The sequence below is a fragment of the Benincasa hispida genome, chromosome 8 (genome assembly GCF_027475165.1).
Source record: "Benincasa hispida cultivar pf3 chromosome 8, pf3_genome.v1.1, whole genome shotgun sequence".
Classification (NCBI taxonomy): Eukaryota; Viridiplantae; Streptophyta; class Magnoliopsida; order Cucurbitales; family Cucurbitaceae; genus Benincasa; species Benincasa hispida.
The window spans coordinates 37,581,132-37,595,593 of record NC_143485.1 but is presented as its reverse complement, the minus strand read 5'-3'; positions in this window follow the sequence as shown (position 1 = coordinate 37,595,593).

Below are 14,462 nucleotides of genomic sequence, written 5' to 3'. Positions count from 1 at the left end.
ATAGATTTGTTATATGCATGCAAGTTTGATTAAAGTTTTGTTAAAGAGTTTAACAAATCTTAATTTAAATTTTTAAACTATCCAAAGGCAAGTGTTGTTTTTAGGCAAATTAAACAATCACTTAGATAAAATCAGTAGCCGGATTTTCATAAGTTAATTAACCCTAGGTAAGATGCTCAGTGGGAGGAAAATGGGGTATATAATACTTCATTTTATTCTCTTCGCGTTTCTCCCTTAAAGTTCACACTGTGGAGTCTATACTCGACCTCGAGGCATCATGGGTGCCCTGCAGGTGGCATTTGTATAGATCAATATCAAGCTGAATGGAGAGAATGTTTATAGTAATGGGAGTGGGACGTGTGACAACATATCCTTCAGTCTCTTTCATTAGTTTGAAGTAAAGTTTTATGCATAGCCTCGTGGCACTGTGAGTGTCCCCCCTAAAGGATGGCATTTTTGCATGATGCTTTATTTAAACTCTAGAAATGGATAAAGTTGCTTTAGTTTCATCGTTTTTTCCTACGGTTGGCTCATTGGGGTGGAACTCTAGGACCTAAAATAAGGGGTTACACTTACAAGAATTGTTAAGTGAGTTTAACAAATTTTGGACCGAACAATGGTGACTGATAGTTACAAGAAAAAGGAGTTGTTCTGTCTATTGGTTGAGAATGTCTCATTATAGTGAAAGGGCACTTGATCACCCTACGGTGACTTTTGTCCTGCCTCACTGAAACATCATTGCATAATAGATATCACTTAGAGTACACTAGACTATTTTGTAAAAATTGATTGGTTGTCTTGTTGGTTTAATGCTAATAAACTAATAATAAATAATTTGTATGGTTTCAGGAAATTTATTTCACAATGACTTCTATGACCTTAAATCTACTCGCCACCGGTAAATTAACGGGCGAAAACTACACTTCATGGAAAAACGCAATCAACATAATACTTATCATTGATGACCTTCGTTTTTTCCTGATGGAGGACTGTCCTCCCATTCCAGCTCCAAACGCTACTCGAAATGTTTGAGAAACATACGAGCATTGAACATGGGCAAACGAAAAGGCCCTAGCATATATCTTGCCAAGTCTTTTTGAAGTCTTAGGCAAGAAGCATGAGCCCATGCTCACAACACGTGAGATCATGGAGTCCCTAAAGGGAATGTTCGGACAACCATCTACACAGCTTAGGCACGACGCTCTCAAACACATCTTCAATACCCGTACGTAAGAAGGGATATCTATTCAAGAACATATTCTCAAAATGATGGTCCACTTCAACGTGGCAAAGATGAATGGGTCCGTCATCGATGAAGCTAGCCAGGTTAGCTTCATTTTGGAATCTTTATCTGAAAGTTTCCTTCACTTCCATAGCAATGTTGTTTCGAATAGTATTGACTACAACCTACCACCTTGCTCAACGAGCTACAGACCTTCCAGTCTTTAATGAAATCTAAGGGGCAGAAGGGTGAAGCAAATGTTGCTTTAGCCTGTAAGAAGTTTCACAGAGGTTCGACCTCTAGAACAAAGTCTGTACCTTCTTTCTCCGACACCAAAAAGTGGAAGAAGAAGAAAGGTGGAAAGGGGAAGACTAACCCACCAGCTGCTGCACAAAAGAAAGCCAAGGTTGCAAAAGAAATTTGTTTCCATTACAACCAGGAGGGACATTGGAAGAGGAATTGTCCCAAGTACTTGGCGGAAAAGAAAAAGGCCAAGCAAGGTAAATATGATTTACTTATTTTGAAAACATGCTTAGTGGAGAATGATAATTTTTCCTGAATTATAGATTATGGCGCCACTAACCACGTTTATTCTTCATTTGAGTGAATTAGTTCCTGGTGGCAACTTGATGCTGTTGAGATGACGATACGGGTTGGAACTGGGCACGTCGTCTCGGTTGTGGCAATAGGAGGTCTCTAGTTGACTTTACAGTAAATTCATTTTACTAGAAAATGTATATGTAGTTCCTGGTTTAAAAAGGAACTTAATTTCTGTAAAATGTTTATTAGAACAATCTTATTGTATCAACTTCCATGTAAATAAAGTGTTTATTTCCAAAAATGGTGTTGATATTTATTCTGTGAAACTGAAAAATAATCTTCATGTGCTAAGATCGTTAGCAGCTAAAGCCCTCAATCGTTAGCAACTAAAGCCCTCCATAACACTGAAATGTTTAAAACTACGGTAGCTCAACATAAAAGACTTAAAATTTTTCCTAAAGAAAATGCCCAACTTTGGCACCTAAGATTAGAACACACCAATCTCAATAGGATTGAGAGATTGGTGAAGAATAGACTTCTAAGCGAGTTAAAAGATTCTTTACCTGTGTGTGAGTCATGCCTTGAAGGCAAAATGACCAAAAGACCCTTTATTGGAAAACTTCACAGGGCCAAAGAACCTCTAAAGCTGGTACATTCAGACCTATGTGTTCCAATGAATGTTAAAGCAATGAGAGGTTTTGAATCTTTCATCACTTTTTTTTACACCCTGCCTTGAGCCCGCAGGGAGGCGCGACGAACCACAAATACCACCCTTTTATGATACCTACTGCCCATCTGAAACTCTTTACACTCATTAAACTTTAAGTCAAGGATATAAACAATAACTAGGTAATTAAGCTCATTTTATTACCAACAATACAATGTTTATACAACTCCAGACTTAACTACAAAGTTTACAACAACTCTTAAAACCAGAATGTGACTATGGTTGTGACAAACCTTGACCTTAGTAGCACCCTGGAACTCCTCACCTTTCGCTACCTGGGAAGAAAAACATGAAAGAAAAGAATGAGCTTCAAGAAGCTCAGTGAGTGGTAAACAACTTCTAGAGTCTATTTCAATTCATAAAAATACAAACATATCACAACTACGAGGTTAACATTCAAATTTCAGCCTTGAATGAGTCTGTTCTCAACTCTATCTATACACATGGTAGATAGTTAAACTGATACTGCTCATAATGAGTCTATTCTCAAACTCTACCTACACACACGGTAGATAGTTAAACTGAAACTAGTCATAAACGCTTATTGTCTTGCATTCCCTATGTTTCCTATGTGCATATAGATCCCATCTAATGGGCTCAGAAGCTAGTCCTGTCGGCCCTTTGACCATCCCATACGAGGTTCCTCTCATAGGCTCAGGAACTAGACCTCTCGGTCCCCTGACCATCTCGTGATATTTTACTCCAAGCTCGGGAACTAGGTCTATTGACCCCCTGACCATCCCGATCAAATAATCTCATTCTCATTCTAATTACTCATTCACAACATAAGCATATACATGTACTCTAAAAGGTATGCTTAATACTTAAAGGAAAATACCACTCACCTTGGTCAGGTAGGAACCTTTTTCTCTAGAAGTTCCTTGGTTTCCTTGGGCTCCCTTTTGAACCCTAAATTCTAGATTCAAGTTAGAGCTTAGATTACTCATCATTACAAGCCTTATTTCGAGATACTTCCTTTTACAAACATTTTAAAATGTCTCAGGAAGCTTACCTTAAAATCACAGCTCAAAACTCGTCGTGATTTGGCTGGAATCCTCAAATCATTAAGACTGGCCCAAGCTTACCTGAGAGCTCGACCCTTCTGCCTTTTCCTTACTCTCCAGCCTTATTCCTTGGAGCTTCTTCTCTGGAACTCTGCCTTGAAATTAGACTCTCATAGCTTTCAAGTGGCTTTGGAATCACTCAAAACGCACGAGTAGTCTAGGAGAACTCCTCGTCCCAATTTGATGCTACTTCAGGACCTCACTATTCGATAACATCTCCTCCTCTTGGAACCACTTGATCAATGCTTAGTCTTCCTCCGAATCTGTTCTCAAACACTCTTCCTAATATATTCGTGAGAGGATTTGTGTTATGAATTGAAGAGACACTTTGTGGTGGTATGTATAGGTCTTAGGAACTGATCCTTATCATTTCTTAAGGCTTCCAACGCATTACACCTCCTTCTTTAGAACCTTTTGGAGTGTCTGCACTATACTTTGTCACTACCTACTTCCTTGCCATTCACCTACTTCCATGCCACTCACCTACTTGCATGAAGTTTGAGTTGTCTTCCTCATGCATAAGTCTTCCTTACATGAAACCTTATTTGTCCACTTCCTACTAACTCAAGCTCAACCTCTTCTCGATTAGCCACTTGTCCAGGTGAATCCGTCAGCCTTGCGAACTGAAAGCCTTAGCTACGCATAAACACTTGGCCCATCGTCTAGTTCATCGTATAGCTCTTGCACTCATTGCATAGCTTATCGCCTAGTAACCTCTCGTTGTCGCTTATCATCCAGCCTTCTTGCCGTCGTTCATCATCTAGCCCTCTTATTGTCGTTCATCATCCAGCCTTCTCGCTATCGCTCATCATCCAGCCCTCTCGCTGTTGCTAATCGTCTAGCGCTTGAGCCCATCGCATAGCTCCATCATCTAGTGATCTTTCACTGTCGCTCATCACCTAACGATCTCGCTGTCACTCATCGTGTAGCGCTGACCCCATCGTCTAATGCATCACACCCATCGTCTAGCACAACGCCCATCGTCTAGCGCTCACACATATCATGTAGCACCATCGTCTAGTGCTTGCATCTATCACCTAGCACTCGCGCCTAACGCATCGTCTAGCATCTACACTTATCGTCTAGCGCCCAAGCTCATCACTTAGCGCTATCGTCTAGTGCTGCAAGAATTACACGATCGCCTGCGCGCATGCTTCAACGGCCAGTGCCTTGCGCTCATTGTCTAGCCCTCTCGCTCTCGCCCACACATCCTCTCATCATCCCAACACATGAGTAACCTTTGGGCAGCGCCTCTTGCCATCGCTTCAGCCAACATGCGTCCACACCTCACAAGCTCAACACATGGTTGTCCTTGGCTTTAACACTTAGAATTTTCCTTCTTTTTAACATAGGATTTAACTTATACTTAGTTAATTCCTTTAATTACCTGCTTAAGTAGGAAAATTGAGATCCGGGTTTCACACTTTTACTGATGATTATTCAAGATATGGGTATGTTGATTTAATGTAACATAAGTCTGAATCTTTTAAAAAGTTCAAAGAATTCAAGGCTGAAGTTGAAAATGCATTAAATAGAACTATTAAGACATTTCGATCTGATCGAGGTGGAGAGTTTATGGATCTGACATTCCAAAACTATTTTATAGAACATGGAATTGTATCCCAACTCTCAGCACCTGGTACACCTCAGCAGAATGGTGTATCAGAAAGGAGAAATCGAACCTTGTTGGACATACTTCAGTCTATGATGAGTTATGCTTCTTTACTTGACTCATTTTAGCGTTATGCAGTAGAAACTACAGTGTATATTTTGAACTGTGTTCCATCCAAAAGTGTTATCAGAACAAAGAGTTATGGAATGGTCGTAAAGCTAGTTTACGTCATTTCATAATCTGGGGTTGCTCAGCACATGTGCTTGAGGCAAATCCTAAGAAATTGGAACCTTGTTCAAAATTGTGCTTATTTGTAGGCTACCCCAAAGGAACAAGAGGTGGTTTCTTCTTCGACCCTAAAGAAAATAAAGTGTTTGTATAAAAAAATGCTACTTTTCTGGAAGAATACCACATAAGGAAACACAAGCCCCGCAGCAAAGTTGCATTGAATGACCTTTCCAAAGAAACTATTGAACCTTCAACAAAAGTTGTTGAAGAACCTAGCACCTCAACAAGAGTTGTTGAAGTTGGATCATCGAGTATGTCAAATCCACCTCAAGTGTTGAGGGAACCTCAACATAGTGGGAGGGTTGCGAGCCCACCTATCCGTTATATGGGTTTAACGAAAATCCTAGCCATGGTAGCTAACAGAGATATTGATGATCCATTGTCTTACAAAAAAGCAATGGAAGATGTTGATAAAGATGAATGGATCAAAGCTATGGATCTCAAAATGTAGTCAATATACTTCAATTCAGTTTGGGATCTTGTAGATCTACCTGATGAGGTTAAACCTATAGGTTGAAAATGGATCTACAAGAGAAAACGGGGTGCTGATGGGAAGGTGCAAACCTTCAAGGCTAGGCTAGTGACAAAAGGTTATACCCAAGTTAAGGGAGTCGACTATGAGAAGACTTTCTCACTAGTTGCCATGTTCAAGTCTATCCGGATTCTCTTGTCTATTGCCTCATATTGTGACTATGAGATTTGGCAAATGGACGTCAAAACTACCTTTCTGAATGGCAATCTTGAGGAGACCAATTATATGGAGCAGCCCGAGGGATTCATAACTTAAGGTCAAGAGCAAAAGGTTTGCAGGCTTAATCGGTCCATTTATGGAGTGAAGCAAGCTTCTCGATCTCGGAATATAAGGTTTGATATTGTGATCAAATATTATGGTTTTGATCAGAATGTTGATGAGCCTTGTGTACAAGAGGATCATCAATAATTCAGTAGCTTTTCTAGTATTGTATGTAAATGATATCCTACTCATTGGGAATGATAGGTCTAGTGACTGAAGTTAAGAATTGGCTAGCGACCCAATTCCAAATGAAAGATTTGGGAGAGACTCAATTTGTTCTGAGAATTCAGATCTTTAGAGATCGAAAGAACAAAATGCTAAGCATCATACATTGACAAAATACTTGTCAAGTATTCGATGCTGAACTCCAATAGAGGTTTACCACCTTTCAAGCATGGAGTAATATTGTCTAAGGAACAGTGTCCTAAGAAACTTCAAGAAGTTGAGAAAATGAGATGGATCCCCTATGCATCAACTATTGGCAGCCTGATGTATGTGATATTATGTACTAGACCTGACATCTGCTATGCGGTGGGGATAGTCAGTAGATATCAGTCTAATCCAAGATATGATCACTGGATCACCGTTAAGAATATCCTCAAGTATCTATGGAGAACGAGGGACTACATGCTCGTGTATGGTTTTAAGGATCTGATCCTTACAGGATACACAAATTCTGATTTTTAGACTGATAAGGATTCTAGAAAATCCACATCAGGACCAGTGTTTACTCTTAACAGAAGGGCAATAATCTGGAGAAGCACCAAGCAAAGATGCATTGCTAACTCCACCATAGAGGCTAAGTATGTAGCAGCTTGTGAAGCTGCTAAGGAAGTTGTTTGGCTTAGGAAGTTTCTGACTAATCTAAAAGTTGTTCTAGATACGTCAAAGCCCATCACACTTTATTGTGATAATAGTGGTGTTGTGGCTAATTTTGAAGCACATAGAGCAGAAGTATCATCTCATCCAAGAGATTGTGCATCGAAGAAAGGTGATCGTCACGCAGATAGCTTCAGAGCACAATGTTGCTGATCTATTTACAAAGGCCCTCTCAGCTAAGGTATTTGAGGGTCACCTGCAGAGTATGGGTCTATGGGACAGATCACATTTAGACTAGAGCAAGTGAAAGAATTGTACTAGGTGTATTATCCCCTAGTTAATTGTTTATGTACTTTGTATTTAGTATGACTTTTACATTGTATGCCCCACTAGCTTTAGGTCAAGTGGGAGATTGTTGGGGTTAATGCCCTAGATCTCATAGGGTCCCATTGTTTGTAATTGTAATGTACAAACATTTTATTTATGTAATTAAATATATGATGTTTTATTTCAAAATTAGTTGCATTAACCACAAACCAATAAACTAACATCCAAAGTTATCTTTGTAACTTAAACATGTATGTAGAGACATACAGGTGGATCATGTTTGAGTGATAAACTAACTGGTCTATAGTAGATGGATAAGGTTGGATACCTTATCCTAGTGACACTACGATTATGGCTCGCTTTATAGATGTTACAATTGTTGTAAAATACTCAAATGATCTGATCCTGATCATTCATGTGGAGACATGTGAGCGGGGATATTCTATACAAAAAAGTTTGTATAAGATCAGACCACAAAATGTTTAGTCTCATTATATAACGCCGCTCATAATAGAGACTTTCATTTCACCAGGATGACCATAGGTAAAATGACCTGAATCCTGAGTGAGTTGTGAACTTTTTCCTATGAAGGCAGTTCTTTGATTTGCATGGATGAGAGTGGCCAGATCGTCGGGTCAACAAGCCTACCATTTTGGGGATTCATCTAATTAGAGAGCTGAGAACACAGCTACACAAGAAGTCACTCTATCCCCAATGTCGGGACAAGTAGATAAAGGGTTGATTTCGGGGCTTGAACAATGTGGCATCATACCCTCTCCTAGTCCGAAAGGGGTTTGATCATAGTTGGACTATGATTTATTTTTCATTAGAGAAGTCAGTGGTATTCAAAGAGTTAGATGTAACTACAGGGGCAAAACGATAATTTAGACCCAACTGTACTTTCGAGCAATTTGTGAGGGGTCATCGTACTATTAATTGGTTATATCCAATAAACACATAAATATATCTGTAAAGCGAAGAGTGCAGGTGTCGATCTTTAGTGGAGTGTCCAACAGTTAGCGAATGATGAATAATTTAGTTAAATAAGTTTAATTAATTATTCACTCACCGTTGGAGCTTCAAGCTACAGGTCCATGAGGTCCCCTTTGTAGCACAACAGGAATTAATGAGAATTGATTTTTGGATTAATTTGAATTGTTCAAATTAATTAAGGGAATTAATTATATGTGATATAATTGATTTAATCTAATCGTATATGATATAATTATTATAATGTATTTCATACATTATAATATGAAGTTTATTTGAGAGGAAATAAATATTTGAATATGATTCAAATATTAATTATATGAATTTGATTCATATAATTAAATTTAATATAAATGAGATTTATATTAAATGTCATTGTTGAGAGAATAGAAACTATAGGTTATTATTGTATTTGATACAATATAGAATCTATAGATTATGTGTTATATTTGATATAACATATAGTTTTATATATATATGATAAGGTAGTTACCATATAAATATATATTAAATTGATTTATGAAAATCAAATAATTTAATTTAATTTATTTAAAAAATCATTTAACCCTTCCCCTTTTTTCTCTAAAAAATGTGGTAGTCGGGAAGAAAAGAAGTTATTCTTCTTCCCTGTGGTGATTTTTTAACAAGTGAAAAAAAAGTTCAGTGAGAAAATTGGAATATCATCTCTTCCTCTCAACATTCTCAAAAACTCTCTCTTCCAAAATAGTCAAAGCCCACAAAACTCCTGGATTCTCATCTAAAGAATACAGAGGAATCTTTTGTGGTGGTGTCCTCGTAGACGGTTAGAGAGTTCAAGATTATTCGTGACAAGTTTTGGAGAAGGAATCTCTTGAAGAAGAAAGGTAAGGTGGAATCTCTTGAAGAAGAATTCTTCAAGGGTAAGGTTTCTTAAACTCATTTACTATTTTGTAGTTTCTATTTTATTGCTATAATTATCTTTTAAATACATAATTTGTATGATCGGTATATTTTGGATATTTGATCTGATCTCATGCTTCGCTCAAAGATCTTCACTGGTTCCTTCATTTAAATATATAATTTCCTTTCCTCTTTAAATCTCAAAATCTCCACCAACATAAATCAAAATCTTTTATTAATTAACCTTAATTAAATTACATCCAATATCTCAAATCTTTTGTAATATCCAATATCTCCTATCTTTTAGGTTAATTGAAATATCATAACATAATAATCTAATTTTCACCACGGAATCCAAATATAACCCACAATTAATTCAAAATAATTAAATTTGAATTACATTAACAGGTTAATTAAATTTTAAAACTCCAAATTTATTAATCCAATTTCCCTTAAATAAAATTTCAAAATTCCCCAAATCTTTTCCAATATCAAATAAATTACTTATCTTACCTCCCAAATTTAAGTTTAGCCTCAATTTAATAGAATAACACTCAAACAATTCAAGGTAATTTAATGAAAATCATATGAAAAATTTGGGGTGTTACACATATCTTAAGTTTGAATATGTTTCTAGAATGTCAATCTGATGACCAAATTATCAAGCAATGTGTGTTTGGTTCAAGCTGAATCTCTATGGGACTATGGGACATGGTACGATAACTAAAATGAAGACGAATAGGCTTTATATATATATAAAAAAAAAATCTATTAGATATTTAGAAAAATAAAATCTTAATTTTAAGATAAAAAGAATTGTTAACAAAATCTATATGAAGATTTATTTTAACAATCACATAAAAGATCATGGTTTGTGGTCAAGGATAAAATATAGAAACAAGTTTAATAGTGGGACTCCAAAACAACTAAATGACCATTAATCAATAATTCTAAAATCTAGCCAAAAATCAAAACATGTGCCTAATATTTGGTCATTTACCACAATTTCTCTAGTTAATATGCTTCTTAATAAATGAATTAAAATTGAAACTCCAATATATCGGCCCTAATAAATAATAATGGATTTCATTGTTAAAAAATTTTGGGCTCAAAGTGGAGGAAAAGTCCAAAACAACTGTCTTATATAAGACCCAAGCCCAGTCTATGACCAAATTTCCTTCCATTTTCAAAGGGAGTTTCTACCTATAAGGCCTAAAGAAATATCCTATATTTCATAAATGTCTTAAATTTTAATTTTTTTTCAAAGATGACTTTTAGGGTTAATTTTGGACAATTATACGCTTTTTCATATATTTATATCCTATTTTTTATATATATTTCCTAGCTACTTTAATGATAAAGAGAGAAAATGCATTTAATATAGGCAAATCCAAAGAATGTTTTCCTGTACATTCATCAAAAAATATTTCTAGATCCTAATATACCCAATGCCAGATAGCTACTAAGAAGCACAATTCAGAAAACACAATATGTGCTCCAACCACACCTTTGTAACTCCAGATACCCAGATTTATTATAGTCCCTCCTGTGATACTCCAACCCCCCATGAATTGGTTATTCTTAAACGAGTGATGAAGGGTATAACGAACATACCTTGTCTCCACATTGGATCAAGAATAGGATCAGAGGGATAAAGAACTGCCAATTCGTATAAGGCCATTGAACCAGCCCAACTAGCAACTAGAGTTGTATGCATTATATGAACAGAAAGCAAATGTTCGGGATCATTCAATACAACGATATGAACACGATACCAAGGCAAATCCATGGAAATACCCCTTTATCAACAAAAAATAGACACTATGTAACTTTTGAGCCACTCCTAGCATGAGAGGGCCAATGAGACAGAACACTATTGGATGCATGGAGACACTCTCTCATGGTCTTTATGGTATAGGCTACGACTCTAAGAGCCTTAGGAGTTTGTCCCGCTCGACCTTGTCCTATTGGCTCTAATAAATAATAATGGATTTCTTTGTTAAAAACTTTTGGGCTCAAAGTGGAGGAAAAGTCCAAAACAACTGTCTTGTACAAGATCCAAGCCCAGTCCATGGCCAAACTTCCTTCCATTTTCAAAGAGAGTTTCTTCCTAGAAAGCCTGAAGAAAGACCCTGTATTTCATAAATGTCTTAAATTTTGAATGTTTTTCAAAAATGACTTTTAGGGTTAATTTTGGACAATTAACTCTTTTTCATATATTTATATCCAATTTTTTATATATATTTCCTAGCTAATTTGATGATGAAGAAAGAAAATACATTTATTATAAAGAGAGAAAATGCATTTAATATAGGCAATTCCAAAGAAGGTTTTCCTGTACATTCATCGAAAAATATTTCTAGATCCCAATACACCCAATGCCAGATAGCTACTAAGAAGCACAATTCAGAAAACACAATATATGCTCCAGCCACACCTTTGCAACTCCAGATACCCAGATTCATTATAGTCTCTCATGTGATACTCCAACCCCCCATGCATTGGTTATTCCTAAACGAGTCATGAAGGGTATAACAAACATACTTTGTCTCCATATTGGATCAAGAATAGGATTAGAGGAATAAAAAACTGCTAATTCGTATAAGGCCATTAAACCAGCCCAACCAGCAACTAGAGTTGTATACATTATATGAATAGAAAGAAAACAATTGGGATCATGCAATACAACGATATGAACACGATACCAAGGCAAACCCATGGAAATACCCCTTTAACAACGAAAAATACACTATGTAACTTTTTAGCCAATTCTAGCATGAGAGGGCCAATGAGACAGAACACTATCGGATGCATGGAGACACTCTCCCATGGTCTTTGTGGTATAGACTACGACTCTAAGAGCCTTAGGAGTATGTCTCGCTCGACCTTGTCCTGTCGAACCTAATAAATAATAATGGATTTCTTTGTTAAAAACTTTTGGGCTCAAAGTGGAGGAAAAGTCCAAAACAATTGTCTTGTACAAGATCCAAGCCCAGTCGATGGCCAAACTTCCTTTCATTTTTAAAGGGAGTTTCTGCCTAAAAGGCCTAAAGAAAGACCCTATATTTCATAAATGTCTTAAATTTTGAATTTTTTTCAAAGATGACTTTTAGGGTTAATTTTGGACAATTATACTCTTTTTCATATATTTATATCCGAATTTTTATATATATTTCCTAGCTACTTTTATGGTGAAGAAAGAAAATGCATTTATTATAGAGAGAGAAAATGCATTTAATATAGGCAAATCCAAAGAAGGTCTTTTTGTACATTCATCAAAAAATATTTCTCGATCCCAATACACCCAATGTCAGATAGCTACTAAGAATCACAATTCAGAAAACACAATATGTGCTCCGGCCACACCTTTATAACTCCAGATACCCAGATTCATTATAGTCCCTCCTATGATACTCCAACCCCTCATGAATTGGTTATTCCTAAACAAGTCATGAACGGTATAACGAACATACCTTTTTTCCACATTGGATCAAGAATAGGATCAAAGGGACAAAAAACTGCTAATTCGTATAAGGCCATTGAACCAGCCCAACCAGCAACTAGAGTTGTACATTATATGAACAGAAAGAAAACTATCGTGATCATTCAATACAATGATATGAACACGATACCAAGGAAAACCCATGGAAATACCCCTTTATCAACGAAAAATAGACACTATGTAACTTTTGAGCCAACTAGCATGAGAAGGCCAATGAAACAGAACACTATTGGATGCATGGAGACACTCTCCCATGGTTTTTGTGGTACAGGCTATGACTCTAAGAGCCTCAAGAGTCTGTCCTGCTCGACCTTGTCCTGTTGACATACGAGGCACGTCTTCACATACTCAGCAACGTCATCTCACATGCCCGGCTAGTAGTATCCCCGCTTTTGCAAGGCTTTATGGTCCACATAGACGATTTTGTGCCAAATCTAGCCAAAAAAAATTTGTACATAATGTACTATGGTGAGGCCTTCCTTCTTTTCACACTATTACGGATACGAAAATGAAAATAATGGGAAAAATTTGATTCATTTGTCAATAGCTCCTATCATAAATAGGATTGACTATGGATTCAAGCCATAGCACACGGTTTATGGCTTGCAATAGGCACTTTTCACTCCCTTCAAATAAGGTATTTGAGATTGGCTAACAAGGAAGAAGGAAAATCACACTACCTAACCAGTTGAGAGCAGAACGATTGACAAGGTTTGCAGCAGAGTTAGAGTTGTTCTTTTCGAATGCAAGCTTATAAATGATAGGCTTGGTTTATCTTTTTAAGCATAGGTATTCTTTCAATGGTAGTATGCACTAATGAGAAATAGGGATCATATTGGAATTGAGACCCAAAGGAAACTTAGGAATTTATTACTTAGACTATATTCGCAAATTATTTACATATGCGAATAAATCTTTCTTTACCTCATAATTGTTGGGGTTGATACCTTAAAGTCTCGTATCCTGTAGTTTGTAAACAGTTTGTATGAACACTTATGTTGTATATATATGATATTTTACTTCACATCTTGATTTTGCTCAGTTGTATTTTTTATTTGCTTTACCACAAACCAATAAACATAAAATCCCTGGTTATCTGTATGTAACTTAAGCGTGTATGTGGTGACATACAAGTGGATCATGTCATGAGTGATAATCAAAATGGTCTGTAGTATATGGATATAGGAGGGAATCCTTATCCCGGTAACGCTAAGGATGCGACCCGCTTTATGGAATGGTCACAAAATGTTGTGACTTGTCACAGATGGTCTGATCCTGATCATTTGTGTAGGGGACATGCGAGTGGGGGCGTCCTATAAAAAGAGTTTGTATAAGACCTGACCACAAAGTGTTAACGTCTCGTTATATAACACCGTTCATGACAGAGACTTCACTTCACTAGGATGACCATAGGTAACATGACCTCAATCCTAAGTGAGTTGAGAACTCTTGACATTGAAGGTGGTCCTTTGATTTGTATGGGTGCGAGTGGCCAGGTCGCCGATTTAAACCTACCATTTTGAGGATTCATCTGATTTGGGAGCTAGAAACTCAACTACACAAGATGAAATTCACTTCTTCCCCAAGGCAGGGGCAAGTCGATAAATAGCTCCCTTAAGGGCTAATTCCAGGGCTTAAACGATGTGGCGCCACATACCTTCTCTTGGCCTGAGAGGTGTTCACACATAGTTGGACTATG